Source organism: Lactuca virosa, chromosome 2 (genome assembly GCF_052849685.1).
Source record: "Lactuca virosa cultivar CGN04683 chromosome 2, Lactuca_virosa_CGN04683_v6, whole genome shotgun sequence".
Lineage (NCBI taxonomy): Eukaryota > Viridiplantae > Streptophyta > Magnoliopsida > Asterales > Asteraceae > Lactuca > Lactuca virosa.
The window spans coordinates 210,121,640-210,145,158 of NC_136427.1; the positions used below are offsets into that span (position 1 = coordinate 210,121,640).

Genomic DNA, 23,519 nt, shown 5'->3' on the forward strand with positions numbered 1-23,519 from the left:
TATACCCGTTATCATATAAATGGCAATCCTTAGTCAAGTGTGGACCATTGCATTTTTCACAACCAACTCTAATCGCATGAATTGATTGTTCCATTTAGGTCAATCTTCGGTCCATAGTATTCAACATTGCTATCATAGCAGCCATATCTTCAGAATGTGCACCCCCACTGCCTTTTGCTCCATCTTGTCTTGGGTTGTGGTACTCACGAGAGTGTTTTGCGAATTCTTCAACTAACTCCTTGACCTCCCTTGGATTTTTCTTTGTCAGTGGCCCTTGAGAATCAAGGAGTTGCCTTGTCATGACATTGACCCCATCATAGAAAATAGACATCTCTTGTTGAACATTAAGATCATGTTGAGGACAATTCCTTAACAATCCTTTGTAACGCTCTCATGCCTCGTATAGTGACTCCCCCGGTTGTTGCTCAAAGTTGGCTATTGCCTTCTTGAGTTTTTCTATCTTGGATGGTGGGCAAAATTGGTCCAAAATTTGTTCGCGCATCTGAGCCCAAGTAGTGATTGTACCAGGTGGAAGTGCTTTTAACCAGTCTTTTGCAGCTCCCTTGAAAGTAACTGGTAGCATCCTCAGCAAGACAGTATCTCTATGAATATTCGGGACATTGAAATAATCCGCAATGTCATTGACCTCATCTAGATGCTTAAAAGCATCCTCATGATCCTTTCCATAAAATGGAACATCCTTAAGTGCAGTAAGGGTGTGTCCCTTCAACTCGAATATGGCAGTGGCAGGAATCGCGGGTTGTACTAATCCCGAACCAACATCTTCTCGAATACGCTTCTTGTAAGCTCCCATTGACAATTCTTCAATATTCGCCATTTCGTTGCTTGGCTCGTCTTCGGGTTCGCTCGTATATAGTCCAAACTCGTTCTCGGACTCGTATTCAGATTCTTTTGGGATAGGTATTTGATCTAAGCTTTCAATCTTGCTCTTTTCCTTTGAAGATGAACTCGATTCTCCCGTTTTTTTCCCCGACTTCTTTGAGAACACTGACTTGAACTCTTGTAAAGGTGTCTTCTTTGGTGTTTGATCGTCTTTCACGTTCTTATCCTTCTTGTTATGAAGGGCCGACTCTGGATCTTCAAGTGGTGGCACCAAAGGTGTTTTGGAACCTCTGGTCATATACTCCTGCAAAATAGACAAAATAAAAACGTAAAACTGAACAAAAAGTAAATAAAAATTTCCTACAGACTGGCCACCACGACGTGGTTAGGGCTACCACCTCGTGTTGTCGCAGAAAACAATCAGAAAAGAAAAACGAAGAAAATCTAAAAATTACTGAACTCACGTCGTGAGCTTAAGGCCCACGTCGTGAGTCTAGTACTGAAAATAAGTCCTAAGCTGAAAAAGTAACTTTTTGCAAGTTTTACCCCACAAAAACGATCGATCAACCTAAAGCAAATAAATCAACTAACAAATAAGCCGTTTCCCCGGCAACGGCGCCAAAAACTTGATGCGTGCAAATAGCTACACCTAATTTTAAATTTATAACCTAACTACCTTAACTAACTAATTGCACCTAGGCAGTGTACCTAGTCAAAATTATAGAATAGTTGGGTAAGTCGGGTATCCATCACAGGGAACGATTTTGACTAATTAATTTATCTACTACTAAATTAACCTAATTATTAACAAAGGAAGGGGTTTTATCTAATTTTGCAAGTTTAGATAAACTTAATTCTTAATACAAAAATCAATCAATTAACAAAACACTTCTGTTAGTTCGAATCCACTTTCCTTCAATGGTTTATAATTTAGCTATGACAATTACCGTTGGTACCAATTAAGATAGTATTAGCAATTTAGTTCTAAATCTACTAACATTAATTAATTCATGTAAGTCTATGTATGGTCACACAATAGTTAACACATAATCAATTATTGAATAAGATCGGAGTTATGTAAGATTGATTTGATAAACACAATTATGGTCATAATATGAGTTCTCTAGCACAGCCTAATTCAATGATCCAATTACTTATCTAAGATTGGTTTGATCTTAGCTCTAATAAACTAGTGTTCACTGAATTATTAGGTATTCAAATTCATGCAGATTTGTATTCACTAACTACACAGAACAATAAATTTAAGCAATCAAAAATTGAATCAAACATGCTAGGTAAAATCAACCAAACACAAGCATAATACCAACGAGTAAAGTCAAATATAATGTATTAAAACCATGAGTTCCAACTTCGTCTAGCTAATAGAAGCAGCTAGATTTAGTTGGACATACTAGCTAACAAACACAAATATCTCATATCCAAAGACATAATAAAAGTGTACCAAATTCTTAAGCTAATATGAACTTCTTCTCTCCTTGGATGCTAATAGCCAATTCTAGAACTTTTCTTCTTCTCAAAATAGTCTCCAGGAACCCTCCAAGGCAGCCAAAAGCCCCCCCAATCGTAATGATCAAGAGTTTATATAATTATCTCGAAATTTGAGTTTCACGTCGTGAATGACATCTTCACGTCGTGACTTCGGAGAAATCCTTACCAGGCAAGGATTTTACTTCGCGAATACTTATCTTCCAGAATACTCATGCCACGTCGTGGCCTTCTAGTTCACGTCGTGATTTGAGCTGAATTTGTGGGTTTCTTCTACTTTTGTACTCCAAGTCTCCAAAGTTCCATGTTTTGTCATTTTTGGTCCTTTCTTCTAAAATGCTTCAATGTGGCTGCAAAATATAATTTAAGCTTATAAGTATCAATATTCTATGCAAATAACCAAATTATTAGTAAAAATGTAAATAAATATTGCCTAAAAATATATATAAATATGGAAATATCAAACATCTAATCCAACAGTCTCCCACTTGGATAAGTCTAAAACTATTATTGCGTATGACTCCAAAACCCGACTAGCAATCGTAGCTCTTAAAGCCGTTGTCGAACTCTGAACAAATCAATGACGTGTCCATTAGATAAGGGATCATATATTACTCTATTCTAGATATCATATGGACTGAGACATGGATTATAATCATTCTCTGTGTCCATCTGTTGTTTCCCGATTTCCGATTTATGACGACTGACTAACTGAACAAATCAAATCAGTCCAGGCCCGGCCGAGCACTTACGTTTGTCATCACTAAATCACCGAGGGGCCCACAGATATCGCTTTTATCCCTCCAAGGGTAAAAGGAATGGATAAACTTCGACTCATATGCTTGTCCTACTACTTGTTGAATCATACACATAGGCACGTTTTATAACATCGAGTTACCAATGCGTTTTCGTACAATCAATGTATAACCAACTTATAGTTAACAACTCATATCTCTAGGTTTGAAGAATATAAGATATTATCGTCTCATGAACACTCGTGATAAAATCCATGAAGTAATTCAAATGAGCGTGGGTTTGATCCAATACTCAGAACTTATGAGCACTCATGAATGTTGTAGCAACTCTTGCTATGTCCAACACCTTAGACATCTACAAGCCAACTTCATGACAGTCTTGATTCATATCTACTTCCAACATATAACCGACTGTGGAGAATTTAAATAACTTAGTCATTCGGAAAGAATAACCTAGCTATTCTGGAAGTCAAAACATGTAAAGTGAAACACAAGAATAATACTAATCATCTATGGTCCCAAGCACCTTTAAAAGTAAATAAAACACCTTTTATTTAAACACCATATTGATTACTCATTATTCATTGTATAATGTTTCAAATAACCAACTTTATACTTGAATCGAAACAATAGTCATGCCATGCTCCAAGCATGCACACTATGTTTGTCCAAACAATAGTTATGCCATACTCCAAGTATGCGCACTATGTTAGTCTATGATCCTTACTTTGTGAAATAGACCAATTGAACATGATTCCAATGATGCCCATTTCACAATCCCAAATCCTTACCGTAAATGTAAGAATTCCAAATTCCTACCATTTACCGAAATCTGTTAGATTCTAAACTTATATGCATTGATCCTCTTGTAATGACTATGCACAAAGTCACAAAGACTTGCCAATAGACATTACAGAGTATTCCAATGGAGAGCAATTCCATGGAAACGAAGTCTCAAATTCAAAGTACATTGCTTTGAACATCCTTCTAACATTAAGTTTTCTAATCTTACACAAATTTAAAGAATAACTTCCACCTATGGAAACATTTCCATATTCCCATTTTGACTATCACTTCTGAACAAGAATTGCCTCTTTCCAGAATATGTCAATATGGTCCTTTCCAAAAATTTACACCATACTTCCAACTGTCCATGAGCAACTAATCTTTGGTAAACCTCAGATTGTCCTCGACAATTGCTTAATCATTTTAGTCATATCCAATTCTAGCCCTTTTCCCCTCTTAATGCCCTAGGCATTTGGGAAATTTAGAACGGATAAATATTATAGCACATGAAATCGATCCTATACCCGAAGCATATGGGACACGATTCATGATGTCTCACATAAATACATGAACCTAGATCAGTCTTTTGCTACAATATCCATGTTTTCATAATTCGACTATGAAGAGGAATGTCGTAATCATAATCGAATTTGAGAACGCAATATATATATATATATATATATATATATATATATATATATATATATATATATATATATATATATATATATATATAATTTCCTTATGTTGAACCATTCCAACATAAAATTCATATATATATATATATATATATATATATATATATATATATATATATAATTTCCTTATGTTGAACCATTCCAACATAAAATTCATATATATATATATATATATATATATATCCTTGACTAAAGATGATTAAAATCTCAATCTAAGCTTTTAGAATTGAAATGAAGTATAATTTCCTCTCCCTTAATTATAGCAAAACAACTTTTCCTAATTGAACCTTTTGTTTTCTATAATTAACATTGCCAATATTGCAACACTTATCATAATTATCATGCTCCCACTAACATGATGATTATTAGTATAACACTTATGCTCCCACTAGCTTTGACATGTACTCAGAAATCAACTGGACTTCTAGAAATCAATACTTTATTGACTTTCTTACCAAAGTTTAGATTTCTGATATGAGATGCTTTGATAAAACTTTATCAGAATCATACACCTTTCCTTAGATAGCTCACATGTGTGTCTAAACAATTTCCAGAACTATGAAAAGGGATGCTGTAATCATAGACTCAATTGTTTAGACCTTTGCCATTTCTCACAAGTCCATGTTAGTGTGCCGGTTAACCACACACACTCCACTAACGACTTTGAAAATACAAATATCACAATTGCTATCTATTTAAAATCTACTTAGTGAAAGCGTTTCCTCACCATCATTTTCATGAATCGGAGAGAAACCTTATGACACTTAGCTTTTATGGTGTATGTGTTCCTATCCATGTGAATTTGTCATAAACACAAGGGGAGGTTAGTGACAAATCCAAACTCATATGGACCGAACTTGTGCAATCTTAACTTCTTGCCACCTGGTAGCACAAGGGCCTGCCATTGCTTCCAATTAGTTGTCCCAACAATGAGAACTTGTAGAACTCAGATGTATAGTCAACTTTAACTTGAATGGGCACAGAAATAAGAGTATGTCAGCACGATAGGTTACAAACCTCAAGTCGTGCGCTAGTGATAAACTACAGGTTCTATTCTTGATCAGTTCTTGAAACTTTTTCAAGATCTTTAAGACTCTCACTGACCTCTTGACATATAAGATTCTATTGTCAAGAACCATTCCTTGACAAAGCAAATATTCAGGAGTTAGTGCGGATTCTTATCAAGACAAACACTTCACACAATTGGCCTTAGTTGGTCTCTGTTTTATCCAAAACATCACAAATTACCAATTTCAAATGTACAAGAGTAGAACACATTTTACTCTTACATTTGAAAAGTGTTATAAACCTTCTTAAGATTATGTCACTCAAGTTACAATCTTTGAGTATTACTCTAAGATTCAATTTTGGAACGAAGTATGATTCATCTTTTGATTTAACCATTTCAACAATCTATGATTCCTCTTCTTAGCCAAACAAATGTACTAAGACGTCCTTAGAGGATCAATTGTGATATGGTTTCATAATCACTAAGATAATCACAAAACAGGATACTAAAGTACTCTCCCATCTTTTCAAACTGGAGAAACTTTTATCTTTCTGCCTAATTTGATTCTTCTCATTCGTTCTGCCATACATTGAAACTTTTCCAATGTTTCAGAATTATACTTAAACTTGTAAGTATAACCATATTTACTAAACTTCAGTAAATCATGACGAATAATGTTATCGTTCTTTGTGGTGGACCTGATCAACGCACAACCAAGTGTACCCGATCTCCTAGTCCTTCGCTTGACTCACATATACATGTGAACAAGGAATTAGTCTTAATTTCCCAATGATGAAAATTCTCATTCATCATACAATACAAGTTGCATGATTCCAAGTTTCTATCCAATTGAAACTTGGGTGATGAGAATCTTTCCTTATTTGGCAAATTATGACACTACCACAAACGAAAGAATCAAATCCATTTTCCAATATTGCTATCAATAGAATCATATAAGCAACAATTTTTCATAAATGTCATTGTAAGGATACTTAAAATAACTAAAATCAAAACTTTTTTTTCTTTTATTTTAAAACTTGCGGAAAAACTTATCCTTACAATGTAAATTCATTTGAAAACAATGTTGTTATCTATTCCTAAGCAATCTATCACAACTCTTAAGCAGCAGCTCAAAAATTCTGATCACCGAACCATGCGATCGAAATTCATCTTCGCGATCAGAATCAACTTACTCTTCTTTAAGCTTCCTCTCTTTTCTTTGATTCTTAAAACATCAACATGTGACCTAGTCACATCATGTAATAAGAATCTCCAAATAGGAACTTAATAGAGTTAGATAGTGGACTTACCTGAAGTAGAGTCAAACTTTTTTGACTTGACCAACCTTATGATCTTTCAGGTAATAGGGCAGCTTCACAACCAATGCCCCTTCTTTTGGCAATATATGCATATGGACTCTTTGGGAATGGTACACGAGACTATCTCAGACTTAGCCTTTCTCTTTACCATTTGGTCAACCGAGTTGACTATGGCCGATCCCTTTCCATTGGGAAGAGAAAGCTTTTCTGGATTTCCAATGTTACCATTGTCAATGTCCATGGAAGTTTGGAAGTCGATCTTCCAATCAAATTTGCTTTACCCGTGCTCCAAATCATTGCTGATTTAGCAGCATCAAGCAAATATGTAAGATCATTAAGGGTCATGTCATGGTATGTCATGTAGTAGCCCTAAAGGAACTCACTATGTGACTTAGAAAATGATGGAAGAACCTAGTCAACAACCAACTTCCTCAAGACCTTGACACCCAACTCTCTCGGCTTGTCAATATGTGACTTTATCTCCAAGATGTGAGCACACATAGACTTTGCTTCCCAATAGGGCTTGAGTGACCTTGAACTTTTCAAGAACTTGTGGGTTAGGGAGAATAATTGGAGGATGTGAAGGAAGAGAAGTATGATTTCCATGAACCAACCACGAGACATCATCTTCATTAAGAAAGCTTGTTCCTAGGGATTTGGGAAGATCATAGTTGTCTGAACCAGACATCTACAATGGGAGATATTCATGTTAGTTGATTTAAGTCCTTAATATAACATCCAATATGAAATATTAAGGCTAGGACCCAACACAATACTTTTATAACTTGGAAGAGGGATGCCGTAATCCAAGCTATAAAATATTTGAAGGTAGGCGAATGACGTTTCACCAATTTCCACCATGAAAAACGAAATAGGTATTAGGTTTTAATTGGTTTGAAACTCCTAGATCTTCTGAGATTCATTGAACTATTCAATGGCATGTTTAAATCTCGATTGTGTCCTCTCAAGTTTGTGACTGGGATCCCGAGGATCACAAACAAGGCGTGAATAACCATGCAAATATACTTGGTACTCTTAATTTTTATCACCTAATCGATGTGCCGGTTAACCACACACGCTCCACCGATCTATGATAAACCTTAAGCCACCATTTGCCAACCTTGTTAAAATCAAGTTAGTGTGCCGGTTAACCACACGCGCTCCACTAACGACTTAAGCAAAGTGCAAAGTGTAATTTCATGGGTTAGCACCAAATTCACATTTTCCTAAGTAACTAAGATTGGGAATTTATAAGAGTTTAGTTACTTAGTATTTATCATTAATACTTTTAATGAAGGGAGAATTATAGTCCTGTCAAACCCATTCGGCTAACGACCCTCCACCAGTTAAGGAAACGGTGGGTGAGAGTGGACACCCATTAAACTGTCATTTTATAGACAGTAACCTTATACCCCCCTTATAGACCGGCTTCGTGAATGAGGCCTACTAACGGTAAGACTGACTTTGTTCTTATACATATATATAACTATTAACTATTAATATTATAATAGTATAAGGGTTGAATTTTAACTTTTAAAACTCTAAGGGCTTAACTTGGAATTAAAGTATTCATAGGGAAACTTTACAAATTCCAAAACTTGAGGGCAAGTTTTGAACAATTCAAAAACTTTTCAATTCCATAACTTATGTGTTTAAAGTAGTTTTAATGAAAAACTCTTCAAGTTCCATAACTTGAGGACAAGTTATGGAAGACTTTAAAGCATTTAAAAAATGAGACTCTTCATTTTCATAACTTATGGAAATCTTATGAGTTTTAAAAATCATAAATGTGACTTTTCATATAACTTGAGGACAAGTTACAAAAACACATTTTATGAATAACTTTTAGATCAATTTGGATTGAAAACACATTATCACATAATTTTTCTATTAATCTAAGAAAACTTATAAGAACAAGATAATTCATATCAAACAATTTTCATGTAATTAGACTAACCATTAAACTAATACAAAACATGAATCTATTGATAATTATCTTTTGAATTGGATTAGAATGAACATTACCACATCAAAAACAGGTTTATAGGTTTAAAAACAGCTTAGGGTAATGATTCTAGTCCAATTCCAGCCTTAAAAGTCAAAAATATGCTGTCAGGGGCTTCTACTCGTCGAGTGTATGAACCTACTCGACGAGTAGGACGAATTTCTTCATGGAATCGGCGAGTCCAGTGCCCAGAAAGCCAAAATTTTCGATTTTAAGCTATTTCAGCAAGTATAACTTGAAAACAAGTCTGGCTCTGATACCACTGATGGGTTTTGGTATACTACAACATCATATGGTGCACATACAACCCTAAATACCTTGGATCTATGTTTTCACTAATTATACATGCAAATGGTTTCCAAGGCATTAAACATATAACTAGGATGCATTTTCATATACCAAATAAGATACTAGTTAGAGTAACATACCTTTTGTGTTGTAGCTTGATTCCATGGAGCTTAAGAGCCGAGTGCCCCAAGTGTGACACCTCAAATGGTTCACACAACATAAACAACAACTTGGAATAACTTGAGAGAAAATTCCTTATGCTCAAATCGGCTAGCCCTCTCATATGAACCCTTTAGTTACCGATTTCTTGAGCCATGGGGTCCTTATATATTGTGGCAATTAGGGTTACACTATGTAACTCATGTCTTTCCATATTCTTCATGCTCCATGGGTTAAAACCTCCATGTAGTATCCATGGGTTACTCCATGGGTTTAGCCCAACATGAAGAACTATGGATCATAAGCCCACATATATAATAATGAATGATTTACACAATCAATCCTCATATATTTAATTAGTGTCTTTTGATCACAAAATTAATTCTTGATCAATACTAATTAAATAATATGATTTCATATTAATATATTAGAACTTATAATATATTCATAAATCATAAATATCCTTTTCTCACAAAAGTCTATCCAAATTGTTCTGATGCCATGCAACCCAAATGGACCATGCCAAGTCGGGTCGAATACATACCAATAATAGTTATGGGCTTAGACATCTAATCCAACAGGAACAATATGGGGAGCACCTACGAGAGTTGGTGAGAGTGTTGAGGAAGGAGATATTGTATGTCAAGTTCTCCAAGTGTAAGTTCTGGTTGAGAGAGGTCCAATTCTTTGGATACCTCATCAATCAGAACGAGATTTTGGTCGATCCGACCAAGATCGAGACAGTTATGTAGTGGGAGGTGCCGGAATCTCCATCTGAGATCAGGAGTTTTCTTGGGTTGGCAGGTTTCTATTGGAGGTTTATCTAGGATTTCTCCAAGATTGTTGCTCCTCTTACTTAGTTAACAAAGAAGAGTGTGGATTTCCGCTAGGGCTTGAGCAGCATGTTGCATTCGATACCCTGAGACAAAGATTATGTGAGTCCCCGATAATGACCCTGCTAGAGGGTGTTGAGGACTTTGTGCATGCTTCCAGGCAGATGAAGCCTCATGAGGTTAGGTATCCGACGCACGACTTGAATTATGCGAATATGCCAGTTTCGATTTTAGATAGGAAGACGAAGGCCTTGCACAACAAGGTGGTATATGCTTTAGGATATGATTTTTCTGAAAGTATCACCGTGGAAGGGTGTTATACGCTTTAGGAAGTGGGGGAAGTTGGTCCCCCGATTTATCAGACCTTTTCGAGTGATGGCCAGGGTAGGCAAGGTGTCCTACCGGTTGGATCTTCCTGAGGAGCTTAGTTAGATTCATAGCACCTTCCATGTTTCTCAGCTTCGGAAGTGCTTGGTTGATGGTACGATGGTGGTTCCATTAGACGACATTCATGTCAACGAGCGCCTGAATTATGCGAATAGGTCGGTCTCGATTTTGGATAGGAAGACGAAGTCCTTGCACAACAAGATGGTACCTTTAGTCAAGGTTCAATGGCAGCATCGAAAGGGTTCCAAGTGGACGTGGGAGCCTGATTCGGAGATGCGCAAGCACTACTCAAATCTATTTACAACTGAGGATTTTGAGGATGAGATCTAGTTCAAATGGGGGAGAATTATAACACCAAGTTCCAGGTATATACTTCTTTTGTTGTTATGGAATTCAACCTCAAAAGAAAGAAAGAACTTTGATGGCCACGTCATGGTGATATTAGTAACACAATGTGGCGTTAACCGATGGAACACACAGTTTGAGTGTGCATCACGATGTGGCAATATGTTGGCCACGACATGGCGACCATTTTATGTTAAACCCTAACTTTGCGGTTTGTGCTCATATTTAAGGGAAGTGAGGGTTAGGGTTTGCATACTTTCAGCCTCCATGACCTCCATTTCACCCTCAAGAAAAGTCTAGCCTCCATTTTGACATTTGTGAGCTTGTAGGGTGTTTTTAGTGTTTTAAAGGAGAAGGAAGAGCTTTTGGTACATAGATCCAGCTTGCAAGCCTCATCATCATCTTCTAGCACATACTTTTGACCTCTGTAAGTATTCAAGCTCCAGGCTTTATGTATCTATGTGCCTAGATCTATACTTTCATGCATTATTCTCCATGTTTAGACTAGTTGGAGTGTTGGGATTCCATAAAGTTGGCAACTTTATGGATCATTAGAGTCCCTTTGTGGTTAGATATGTTAGATCTAAATTTTGGTAGAGTTTTGAACTCATGCATGAGGTTTTGACCTCTTTTTCACCATTTATGCCCTAACTTGAGCTCAAGACTTGCATAGGACATGCATGTCTATAAGGCATCGATTTTTATGATAATTTAGGTGTAAGAAAGCCTTCTAGAAAGTATGGATGGGTGGGTTAAAGGATTGAGAGCTTAATGAATTTAGTTGGCCAGAGCAGCTCCACAACGATGTGGCAGAAGCCTGACCACATCGTAGCGACCGATTGTGAAATCTTTGGCTGTTTACTTTGACTTTGACCGCTGAATTTTGACTAAGTTGACTTTTGGGTCAACTTGGGGGATTTAGGGCCATCGATTGAGGATTTGTCTCTATTTGATGAATAAGTGACTCGTAGTGCTAGTTCTTGCCTTTTAGTGGGCAGTGTGGATATCTGATAGCTTGCAAGGTGAGTTTTCTCACTATACTTTGTACTACAATATTTGTCCTTATGCGTAGGATGTTGTTATGATGTAGTGATCTGTTAGACTAGTAGATCTGCTATAATTACATGTGTTTGCTTGTTATTGTTTTGGTGCATATGTCTACATAGTGTGGTTGGGTTGAGGCGGTACTACTTTGTGCTGTAGTCCAACATACCCAGGAGCGGTCCAACTGTACGTTGTAGGCTTGGGAGCGGTTCAAATTTATGTTGTAGGATTAGGAGACGGTGCATCCCTGTGTTGTATAAAGTTTGTACCTTTATGCCTTCATTGTTATATCTAGTTTAGATGTTAAAGTTAAATCATAAAAAGGGATCTTGGCCATTTCTAACCGTCCATGCATGAGTTTGAGATCCTTATAAGTTGTTATAAGATTAGGGTTTGTTCTTGAACCTGGATAAGCCATGAAAGTGCATAAAATTTGGAACTTTATCACTTAAGACATTTATTTAGACCAGATCTGAGTGTTGGATGTAATGCCTTTCTGTATTAGGAACTTAATGGAGAGTTTTGGATTTAGCATGAGTATACAGGGCACACTTAAGGTTACGCAACGTGTAGCCTCGTTGAACCTTGTATTTTTGGAATAAGCCTTTACACCATGCGTAGAGCTGGAGTACGCAGGGCGTACTCGGTCTAATGTTGACCTTTTACTTTTGACCGTTGACTGTTGACTTTGACCAAGTTTGACTTTAGGGCATTTGGGGTAATTGGAATAGTAGATTGAGATTGGATCCCTGTTTATTGTATAGGTGACCTGTGGAGACAGTGCTTGTAGTAGTGATCAGGGGCGGTTTTACCTAGGTACCCGGTGTGACACCGGCAACACCTAGTTCCCGCGTACACAGTGGAAAAATTTTCGACTTTCGATCCTTTTTACCTATTTTTCCTTCATCGGCAACACCTATTTCAACCTCGGTAACACCTAGTATGTATTCCTGCATCCGCCTCTGGCAGTGATCAACTCAGCTATCGTTTAGATTGTGAGGTGAGTTTTCCTCACTGTACTCATATGTCGAAGGCACCAAATCCAGCCCACTAGGTTATGTATCTTGGTATATAGGATGTTGCTATGTTGGTTATATGCTAGGTTGGTAGATCTGTATGATTACATGTACTTGTTGGTTATTTGTTTATCTGTTGCATATGTCGACATAATATGGATAGGTTGAGGCGGTACTGCTTTGTGTTGTAGGCCAACACACTCGGGGCAATCTAGTTGGGAGACGGTGGGCTAGGGAAAATCCAGTCGGGAGACTATGGCTAGGGGAAATCTAGTCGGGAGACTGTAGGCCAGGGGTAATCCAGTCAGGAGGCTGTGAACCCAACATACAATGTTTGTATATGTTCTGTAGTGTTTGGTACTTTTGGGAAATTCACTAAGCTTTGGCTTACAGTTTGATTTTATGGTTTCAGGTACATTACAGGATCGGGGCAAGGCGAAGACGTGATTGTGCACATCATCTTGGATTTTTTATTTGACTTATGATTTTGGGATACTCTGATTCATGATTATGGTTTCAAAAACTATGGTTTGTGTAATTTATGGATTCTGGAATGGTTTTAAAAATGAGAATTTTGTCCTGGTTTTTAGGATGTTACATTTATGTCTTGAGAGATTATTTTGATACTTTGATTTCTATGGTTTTGTCTTGAAAACTATGTTTCATTATCTTATGGATTCTATGAAAATTCCTTTAAAAATGAAAATTTTTAATCGTGGTTTTTGGGACGTTACAATCCCTCAACACCATCATCTTTCTCTCTTTCTCTCTCTTTCTCTTTCTCTCTCTATATTTATCTATCTTTCTATCTCTCTCTCTCTCTCTCTCTCTCTCTCTCTCTCTCTCTCTCTCTCTCTCTCTCTCTCTCTCTCTCTCTCTCTCTCTCTCACACACACACACACAGAACAAGGTAACACACACCTCCATCAAGAACAAATTCACACTCTATTGAAATATGTGGTGTTTGTTGCTAGATGTAGGGGTATTATGGCATTAATTTGAAAACCAACCCAAATAAACCTTAAACTTGTTTCTAGCTTCCGATTCCACAATTCTGATTTTAAAACCAACACAAAAAACCTTTAAACAAATGGAGCTTCCACGATTATGATCCCAACAAAAAAAACCTTAAACTTGGTTTTGGCCTCGGGAGCTTCATCAATAGTCATAACCAAGATAAATAGAGTGGTGAGATTGGATCTGCGAAGGTGAAGATGCAGATTCATAACCAAGATCATAGGTTTTGTTGGTATATCAGTAAGGGAAATCGTATTGATGTTATGATTTTTGTGGATGGGTATGATGTATTCATGACTAGGAGTCGAGGTTCATCAATAGCTATAACCAATATCAATGCCCTCTTTGCCCATCACTATCATCGGCGTCACCAACATTGCTATCATCCATCACCATAACGTCGATTTAGCGTTGTTCTCTCTTCCCTACAACTTTCATTCACTATATATCTCTATATCTTTCATCATGTTCCTCTTTTAATTTCTCACACAATCAATGTCACTCTTCATCTCATCCTCTCTAGTCGCTCTTGTTTTCACTCATTCTCTGTCGATCAATTATGCAGTCTCTATTCTCTCTTTCATGGTTGTAGTTTCCAACGATGACGATGGTAATCGGTGGTGGAAAGAGGAGTAAGGGAGAGGAGAAATAATATAAGGAAACTAGTACTAAAAGGAGGGGGGGAGGGGTGGGTAGGGGTTTATTTATTTTCTTACTTTGGTGTAATTAAATTTAGTTTAAAAAAGATAAAGGAAATTAAAAAAGAACATAAAAGTTAGCTTAAAGATCATTCGTGTAAGTTTTAAAAACCATTCATGCAAGTTTAGAAAATACATAGGTCATTCGTATAAAAATTAAGTAAGGATTATAGTTATAACTTTTGATAAATGAGGGACCATTTATATAATTTTGTCATGATTAAATAATTAATGGGCTTTTGGGCTTATCGTCGGGCCAACGTACCATATCGATGTCGGCATCGACTACATATCAAGCCAAAAATATGATTTTATTTTTTATTTATTTAATAATAGAAATAGAGGTCGTTTTGAATTTTGAAAAGGCCGTAAAACAACACTTTTGCTTCTAACTTGGCCGTTTGCTATTTCGAAACGAAGAAGCTGTGTCGTTTTCATTACATATCAATCCTTTTATTTTATTATTATTTAATTTTTTAATATAAATCTAATAAGTGTGTTAAACCATCTATGTTGGAAACTTTCGGACAAAAAAATATAGGGTATATGATAATTAAGAACTTGGATATCTAGACAATTGTGTGAGACACTTTACTTAAGTAATACTTAAACCCTGATTTTTATCACCGTTCTTCATGGTCTCAACTCTCAAGTCACTCCATGGATATATTTTTGCTTTGGGTAAGCAATATGTTAGGACTGTTAGTGGACTTGAGACTTTAAAAATTATTCTAATTGTCTTTGGGACTTGTAGCAGGACTTTTTGAAACAGGTGAAGTAATAACGATTGATTTTTCAAAGTTTTTTTTATTATATATTATTTTTATTATATATTATTAATTTATATTATTATTATTTATAAAAGACTAAAAGGAACAATTTGTTTACCATGGTTAAATTAATCAAAAATAGACTTATCAACTTGCTTCTTAAGATCACCAGACGGCTCACTGCTCACAAATTATAATTCATGTTTGTTTCCTAGTTTCAAATAAGTATTCCTCTGACTTGTTGAATTGATAAGTTCCCTGTTTGTTGTCTTTTACTATATTTTGATCCAAATGCTTATTCCTTGAAATTGGGCTACTAAGAAATTGAGAATTTAGCATTACTGAATTCCACCACTCACAAAAGTTGAGGTTACACTGATAACGAAATTTGTTACTGTTTTATACTTCCAATTGTTTAGTTACAGAAAAATAGTGTTTTTCGGAAAAATAAAAATTAAGAAAAATAAAAATAAAATTTTTGAAAACTTGCTTTTTCATTTTTCAAAATTATAAAAGAACTTGAAGTTTTTTGAAAAACCAATTAGTATTATTTTTCATAATGTTTCAACTCCAAAAAATTTCTAAAACACACACATAGTTATCCAGCCAATCCCACTACCCACGAATCCGGTCTATCCTATCCTACCCCCAACATATCCAAATTCTTTTTCGAAATTTTCTACCGAAAATTAAAAAAGAAAACTCATTTCATTTTTCTAAAAATGGAAAACATGAAACATTTTTTTACGTAACTAAGCTTATCCTCAGTGTTTTGATAAATGTTATTAACGATGTCAATTTCAGAAGATAGAACCTTTTTGAATGATTTTATAGTAATTGGTCTTCTTAGAAATTGGTTTTTTACATATTATAACAGTTTAATATATCTTCATTTGATGAAGTGAACAAACCATTTGTGGTTTTTATCAAAAGTACTTTTAGAATATTTTCATTCTCCTAAGATGTTACATAAATGAACTATAATATAACATTTTTTTAGGTAACTAAACTTATCCTTAGTGTTTTGATAATTGTTATTAGTGGTGTCAATTTTATAAGGTAGAACCCTTTTGAATGATTTTGTAGTAATAGTCTTCTTACAAATTGTTTGTTAACATATTAAGTGAACAAACCATTTTTATCAAAAGTACTTTTAGAATTTTTTCATTCTCCTATGTTACATAAATGAAATCTAATACGGAACTGTGCTTCCATTCTCAAAACTATTATAAGCAATGTGACCTAAGTGTGATGCATATGACCGAACCTAAGCATATATTGGGTGTGCTGCCGCACATGACCCTGTCATGAAGGGTCCCGCAAATTTAATTTGTTGCTAATCTATCAATAATCCATTGCTAAGTTGACACTAATCCGTCGCAAACCTGAAATTTTAGGAGGGGAGGCATTTTTACTCTTCGCATAAGGCTTTCAAAATCGACAAACCAACCGTGGTGACGTAGATTCATCATAGCCCAGACCTTGATGTTCCCAAGAAGGAGGTGCTCCTAATTCCAAAATGAGATTAGGTTCATCTTTTTTTTTTCCAACTTTCTTAAACTTAAACATCTTTTCATCAATCTCGTGATTAGCTTCCACAATTATATCTCCTCATTTCAATATGATTGCATATTGTTCTAAGGCAACAATATGCTCATCATTTGTGATTGCTCATCATTTGTGTTTTCTAATTCTATCTCTAACGTTGTGATCTTACGTTTGGCTGCCACAAGTCTGTTTGGACAATCTCAAGTTTTAACTTGTAGATTTCATTGTCATATAAAGTTTGATTATAAATAATGATATTGCTATATTTATACATATATTAATGCATTATTTAAGTATATTTTAGCTTTATTTTAGTTAATTGCAAAGATATTTGGTGCTTAATTAGTATAAAATCTATTTTGCAGCCAAAGAAGGACATTCTCAAGAAAAAAAGACTAAAAATGGACAAAGCTGGAAACTTGGAGGCTGAAGCTTGCACAAAGAGGATAATAGGAGAAGTAACGTGCCTAAAAGAAGATTCCATAGCGTGGAAGTCTTAGTCTACGATGGAAAACAAAAAACTCTAACAAAAACCCTAAAAATCATAAAAATGCATAAAAAAAAATACTTCGAGATCACAAAACTTTTTTTTGACTTTATAAATGAAAAAATCGCAGCTTTTTCTTCAAATTCGTTGAAAAATTTTTTGAAAAAAAACCAAAAAAAAAAAAACTATTTTTTTTCCAGAGAATTTGAAGAAAAACCTGCGATTTTTTCATATTGAAAGTCAAAAAAAAGTTTTGTGATCTCTAAGTATTTTTTTATGCATTTTTATGATTTTTAGGGTTTTTTCGTTTTCCATATAACCCTTCTCTCTCTCTCTATATATATATATATATATATATATATATATATATATATATATATATATATATATATAAGATTAGGATCCAATGTGAATCACAAATATTGTGTAATGTATGATTAAATTCTGGTCATTAGATTAAAAAAATGAAAAAAGGTGATCCGATGGTACATTTTATTAAATGGACTAGCATTCACTGTATAGTTAGTTACACTTAGTTAATTATAAGGGCAAATATATTAATTTATTAAGAGAGAAATGGAATTAACTACATTCTAGGTAAATAAGTCAAATCAATTAATAAAAAAATCAAACAAATAAATATTTAAATAAATATTTTTGTAAATTAAACAATTTATAAGAAAAATAAACAATTTAAACGTATCATTTCCTCAAATTTTTAAATCACCAGTTATTAGAAACATTTTTAAAGAATATTAGATATTGATTTTTGAGAATGATTAAGAACATGGAGGGACACAGGATTTCACAGTAGGGGTTGCACGGGAAAGTTTGGGGTTGCACGATAGTAGAAAAAATAAAAATTTTAAAGAATTTGAAAAAATTTTCATTGCGGCCGGAAAAGTCAGGGGTTACCGGTGCCACCGGTGACCCCCCTAAATCCGCCCCTGATTAATAATCGATTTTTATAGTAAAATAAACAATTTTTAGAATGATTAAGAATCAATTTTTTAGTTAAAAAAACATTTTTAGAATGATAAAGAATCAATTTGGTTAGTTGAAGCTACATGCTTATTGACGAGAATGGTTAAGAATTACATTCTCCTAAAACATTCTTCAAGAATCAAAATTCATTCTCCAAAAATAAAAGTTAATTTTTTAAGAATGATTAATTGATAAATGTATTTGAACCACTTAGCTAATATTTTCATGAGAAAAAGAAGTAAATACATAAATATACATATGTATTCCGGAAGAATAATGCATTGTGCGTAAAAAACAAGAAAGATAAAGAAAATCAATATGTTATCATGCATTCTAAAATAATAATATTGAAGATATTTTTGAAGAAACATTTTGTATTAAAAAAAATACATTCTCAGAGAATATGGAAAATATAAAATATTCCAAACTTTCTTTTAACATTATTTACTAAAAAAAATAGGTCGTCACCACTAGTTTCTTTTGATGCAGACATGATCATCATTTTCCTAACATCACCCACCGTCATTCCGATTTGAATCAGTCACCAATCATGTTCATTTCTAGAATTATCTGCAATTTCAATTAAGAAGAAAGGAGTTATGATTGATTTTAAGAGAAGGTCGTTGTGATCGAGACATAATAGGAAACAACAAGGTATTAAATAAGAATTGATAAAAATAACCCGAGAATATTCAGGCATTTTCATTCCATGACTATTAAGACGGTTATCCAAGTGATCTAATAAAGAACTTTTGACCTCATAATTCTACAAATGAGATATGAGATATCCTTTTTCTTTTTTTTGCTAGATATGTTGTTATTGGAAAAAAGGAACCTAGATAGATATTGTCCAGTTGGATCCCTTTTTATCATAATCTCCTTAAAGCATTTCCAGAATATTATTTAGCCACATAAAAGCATTTTCCATAATATGAATAATAATAAAAAAAACAAAACTTTTCAAAACTTCAAAGCAAACGTTCATTTGAATTCTAATTTACATGGTCAAACTCACCTCATTCTTTAAACTTTTATAACCATATCACGTATTAATATTCGTGGCCCAATTAAAAAAAAAAAAAAAAAAAAAAAAAAAAAAAAAACTAACTAAATCCGCATAATGTTATAAACAAATCCCACTTAAAACTAACGAAATTCACATACGGGAAAAGATGAACAAAACACATCATAAAACTTAATTATCATCGCATGCGATTAAAAAAATTACTTATCGGAGAAGATGATTAGAAGACATTCCGCCTACAAGAAGCGGAGGGAGTCGAACCTTCACTCATATATTTTTACCAACCATGTAAAGGATAAGAAGGAATGAGAAAAGGCTTTTCTTGGTCGTGATTATCTGGTTCCGACTCACGAAAGGGTGGGAGGAGAAACCCATGGTCATCGTTACAATAAAGGGAAAGACGGTGCTTTGATTTCGTTCTTGTATCTCGATTATTTTGAAGCCTATCTAGGATTGATTAAAATAGGGGAAAAAGAAAGGGCATGGAGGAGATATTGTGAGCACGTGTGAATGATTTGGCCAACCTCTAGGGTTCTTGGTCGGATGCCATAATTATAAGCTTCGAATTTTCATTAGTTACCATAATTATAAGGATTTAATTTTAGATAGCAGTTAATTTAATTAGCAAACTTATGAAATTACCTTTATCAAATGACGTTCATACAATAATTAAGGTTTATATATATGAACCTATTTCTCTCTCTCTCTCTCTCTCTCTCTCTCTCTCTCTCTCTCTATATATATATATATATATATATATATATATATATATATATATATATATATATATATATATATAGAGAGAGAGAGAGAGAGAGAGATATGTTCAAATGTTTCTAGCAACTATTGTGTGCATGAATGCACCAATAGGAATTTAGGAATAATTAAATAAATAAAAATTGTTATAAAGGTAATTATGTAACTTTAGCATGATAATTAAAATAAAATCCCTTAATTCATGGAAATTACCATAAAAATCTATTTGACCAATTATTTAACCCTAGCCTCTCATATGATACGTATTCTATTTCTGTCTCCTCCCATTTTCTTTTCTTATTGACGAATGAAGAAGAAGCGATGGATCAGAAGCTGCAAATCTGTTTCCCCATTCCGTTGACAAGATGAAGATGTTATTCTCGGCGACTCCATCTCCAATCGAAGCTAGCTTCTATCTCCAATAGTTGGTCAAAGAGATTTCTACAATTTAATTTACCAGACTTGCAATTCCATTCCATAGAAAACATGTTTTTTTCTTCGTTCTTACAACTAGCCAATTTCTACAATTTCAACTTTTAGTTTTAGATTTTTATAATGGTGTTGAAATATCTTGTTGTTCATATGAATTTGATGTTAATGGTTCTGAATTGGATTTTTTTTTCATTCATGATTCATAGAAAATGTGGTGATTTAGGGAGCGCCCTTAAAGTGTTTGATGAAATGCCAAAGAGAAATATGGCAGTCTCAGATTGTATCCATGGTTAGCGATGGAATGTTTATTGTTGTGCATCTCATCTCCTAAGGTAAACAAAATCAAAACAGTGAATTATGTTATTCTATCATACTTTTAATTTAGAATTACTCTCATTTTCTTTCAATATTGAAAGAGAGGAAATCATTTTTCGATTATGAAATATATCAGGTGCTGGTAATCACATAAGAATATTCTGTAGAATAATGATTGGGTGTTTATTCTTATCTTCAATTTTTTCATTATGTAAGAATAATTATTTCATTCTTTAAGAATATTCTGTAGAGAGTATTATCGTCTTGGAAATCACATATGAATGATTCTGCCAGAATTGTATTTCCGGTATAATCACATAAGAATGATTCTGCAAGGGTTGTATTGCAATTGGCTGATGTTTTAACATGATTTTTGTTTCTTATGTTTTTCATATGTTTCAAGTTTTGCCAAGGGATCACTTACCATCCTCGAGTTTATCTCCTTTTGCAGCTCCTTCTATAAAATCATTCTCATGCAATACAATTCTGACAGAATGACAATCTCACAAAATGTCAATCTGATAGAATGCTATATATTTTGAAGTAGCTTAGAGGTCAAACATACACAAGACATCTAGGAACGAAACAAGAAAGTGAATGAGGATTCTTTCAAGAATGCCGATATTTTTTTTGCAAGAGATTTCAAGAATGAATGTAATTTATGTTCATAGTTGTATTCTTTAAGAATGAATGTAATTATTTATTCTAAACTATTAAACTTCGTCTTATATAACATTTGTATTCATTAAAAATTATTGATCTTGATAATATGTGTTTATAATATTATGTTCATAGTTGTATACCATTCTGACAGAATTACAGAATATCATTATAACAAAATGACATTCTGATAGAATAAAATCGGTATATGCTTACAAATTACGTTTGAAATTGAATTAATTTGAAAAAAATCATATTTTTTAAATCAAAATCATTAATCATCCCATAAATCTCGATTTTTCCTTTTTAAATTTGTCTTAATTGACTAAAATGCCCTTATGCTGAAATTTGTGTGATTATATGGTACATGTTACCCTATTGTAATATCATAGACCCTCAGATCATGACCTTTGATTCTATTTCATCCGGTGGTCCAGATTTGTGCATTCTGACACACAATAGTTAGTAAAAACAAAATAACTTAACCCTTTATATATATATATATATATATATATATATATATATATAGAGAGAGAGAGAGAGAGAGAGAGACTTTTAGGTGTAATTTTGAGAGAGTGATGTTGATACCTATGACTAAAAGCGACGAATACCTATTGAGAAACTCTTAGGGGGCAAGGAATCGATTGGAGATCAAGTATTGAAAGAGATCTACACAAATAACACAAGAAATCATTCGGTTTGCTAATTTAAATCATGTATATCCTAGTTTAGTTTGTTTTTTTATTGTGTTTCTAAGTTAGTTATAGGCTAAATATCCTAACTTTCGTTTAACATACATGAGCCTACTACTATGAGTTGATTTCGACATTTATGTATTAACTTAGTGTGGTTTTAACTCCCGTTTGATAAATCATCATCCTAGTATATTAAAGTTCTAATTTTTATTGCTTTTCCTTCAAGTTTTGTGTGTAGTTAGATGATCAATTTGCTTGCATGAACTTGTTATCTAGTTGTTTATGACATACAAATTGCTAGATCTAGAGATAGAACATATCTTAGAGTTAGGTTGTAAAAGTTAGTTGTTATAATTGTGTTAGAGAGCATTATTGATATTAAATATGTGCTTGAATTACTTGTCTTGATCATAGATAGGTAATAACTAGATCTTATCATTCATAGTCCAATTAACCTTAAAATCAATTTAGCGTCCAACTTGTTACTTGACCATTGTAATTGTGGTCATGAATTAATTAAAAACTAGGAAATCGGAACAAGATCACTAGTAACTTTATAATTTGGTAACCACATAAATAATCCATATTATTATAAATCAACCATAGGAAAAAGTTGATTTGAAGCAAAACGAAAGTGCTTGTTATTCTTGATTAAAAAAATCGTCTTCTAGTTGTTGCTTTTGTTTGAAGTAATATTTAGTTAATTATTTAATTTAAGTTTTTCTAAAATTGTAAAATAAGATAAAAACTCTCATTTAAAGTTCTTACTTTTAGTTTAATTATTAGCATTTAGTTTATTGTTTTAAAATTTTGTTTCATGTGATCGACCCTTACTTACTCTATTATACTACTATGCGACTAGGTACACTGCCTATTGTGTTTTAGCTAGTAAAGTTGGTTAGGATTATAAATTTATAGCTTAGTGAGTTTAAAACACATCAAATAATCATAACACCAGACATATTAGATGCAATTTTATCAAAATGTGATTTAATTTTTAAGTTAGTAAACAATTTTCATTTACCATGTTTAATGATGTTTGGTTATCTTATTGACTTTTCATCTTTAGCCATGAAACATAAGTTTGGATGACCATTAATATTGTCAATGTCAGACTTATCTCATAAAGATCATATTCAA

The 23,519-nt window shown here is 33.7% G+C and overlaps 1 non-coding gene across 1 annotated transcript; it reads left to right on the forward strand.

Annotated features, from left to right (window-relative positions):
• The first annotated feature begins 347 nt into the window (after positions 1–347).
• Positions 348–454, forward strand: LOC145161971 (small nucleolar RNA R71). Its single transcript, XR_013738826.1, has one exon. It is a non-coding gene; the product is annotated as a small nucleolar RNA R71 (small nucleolar RNA).
• Positions 455–23,519: the final 23,065 nt, after the last annotated feature.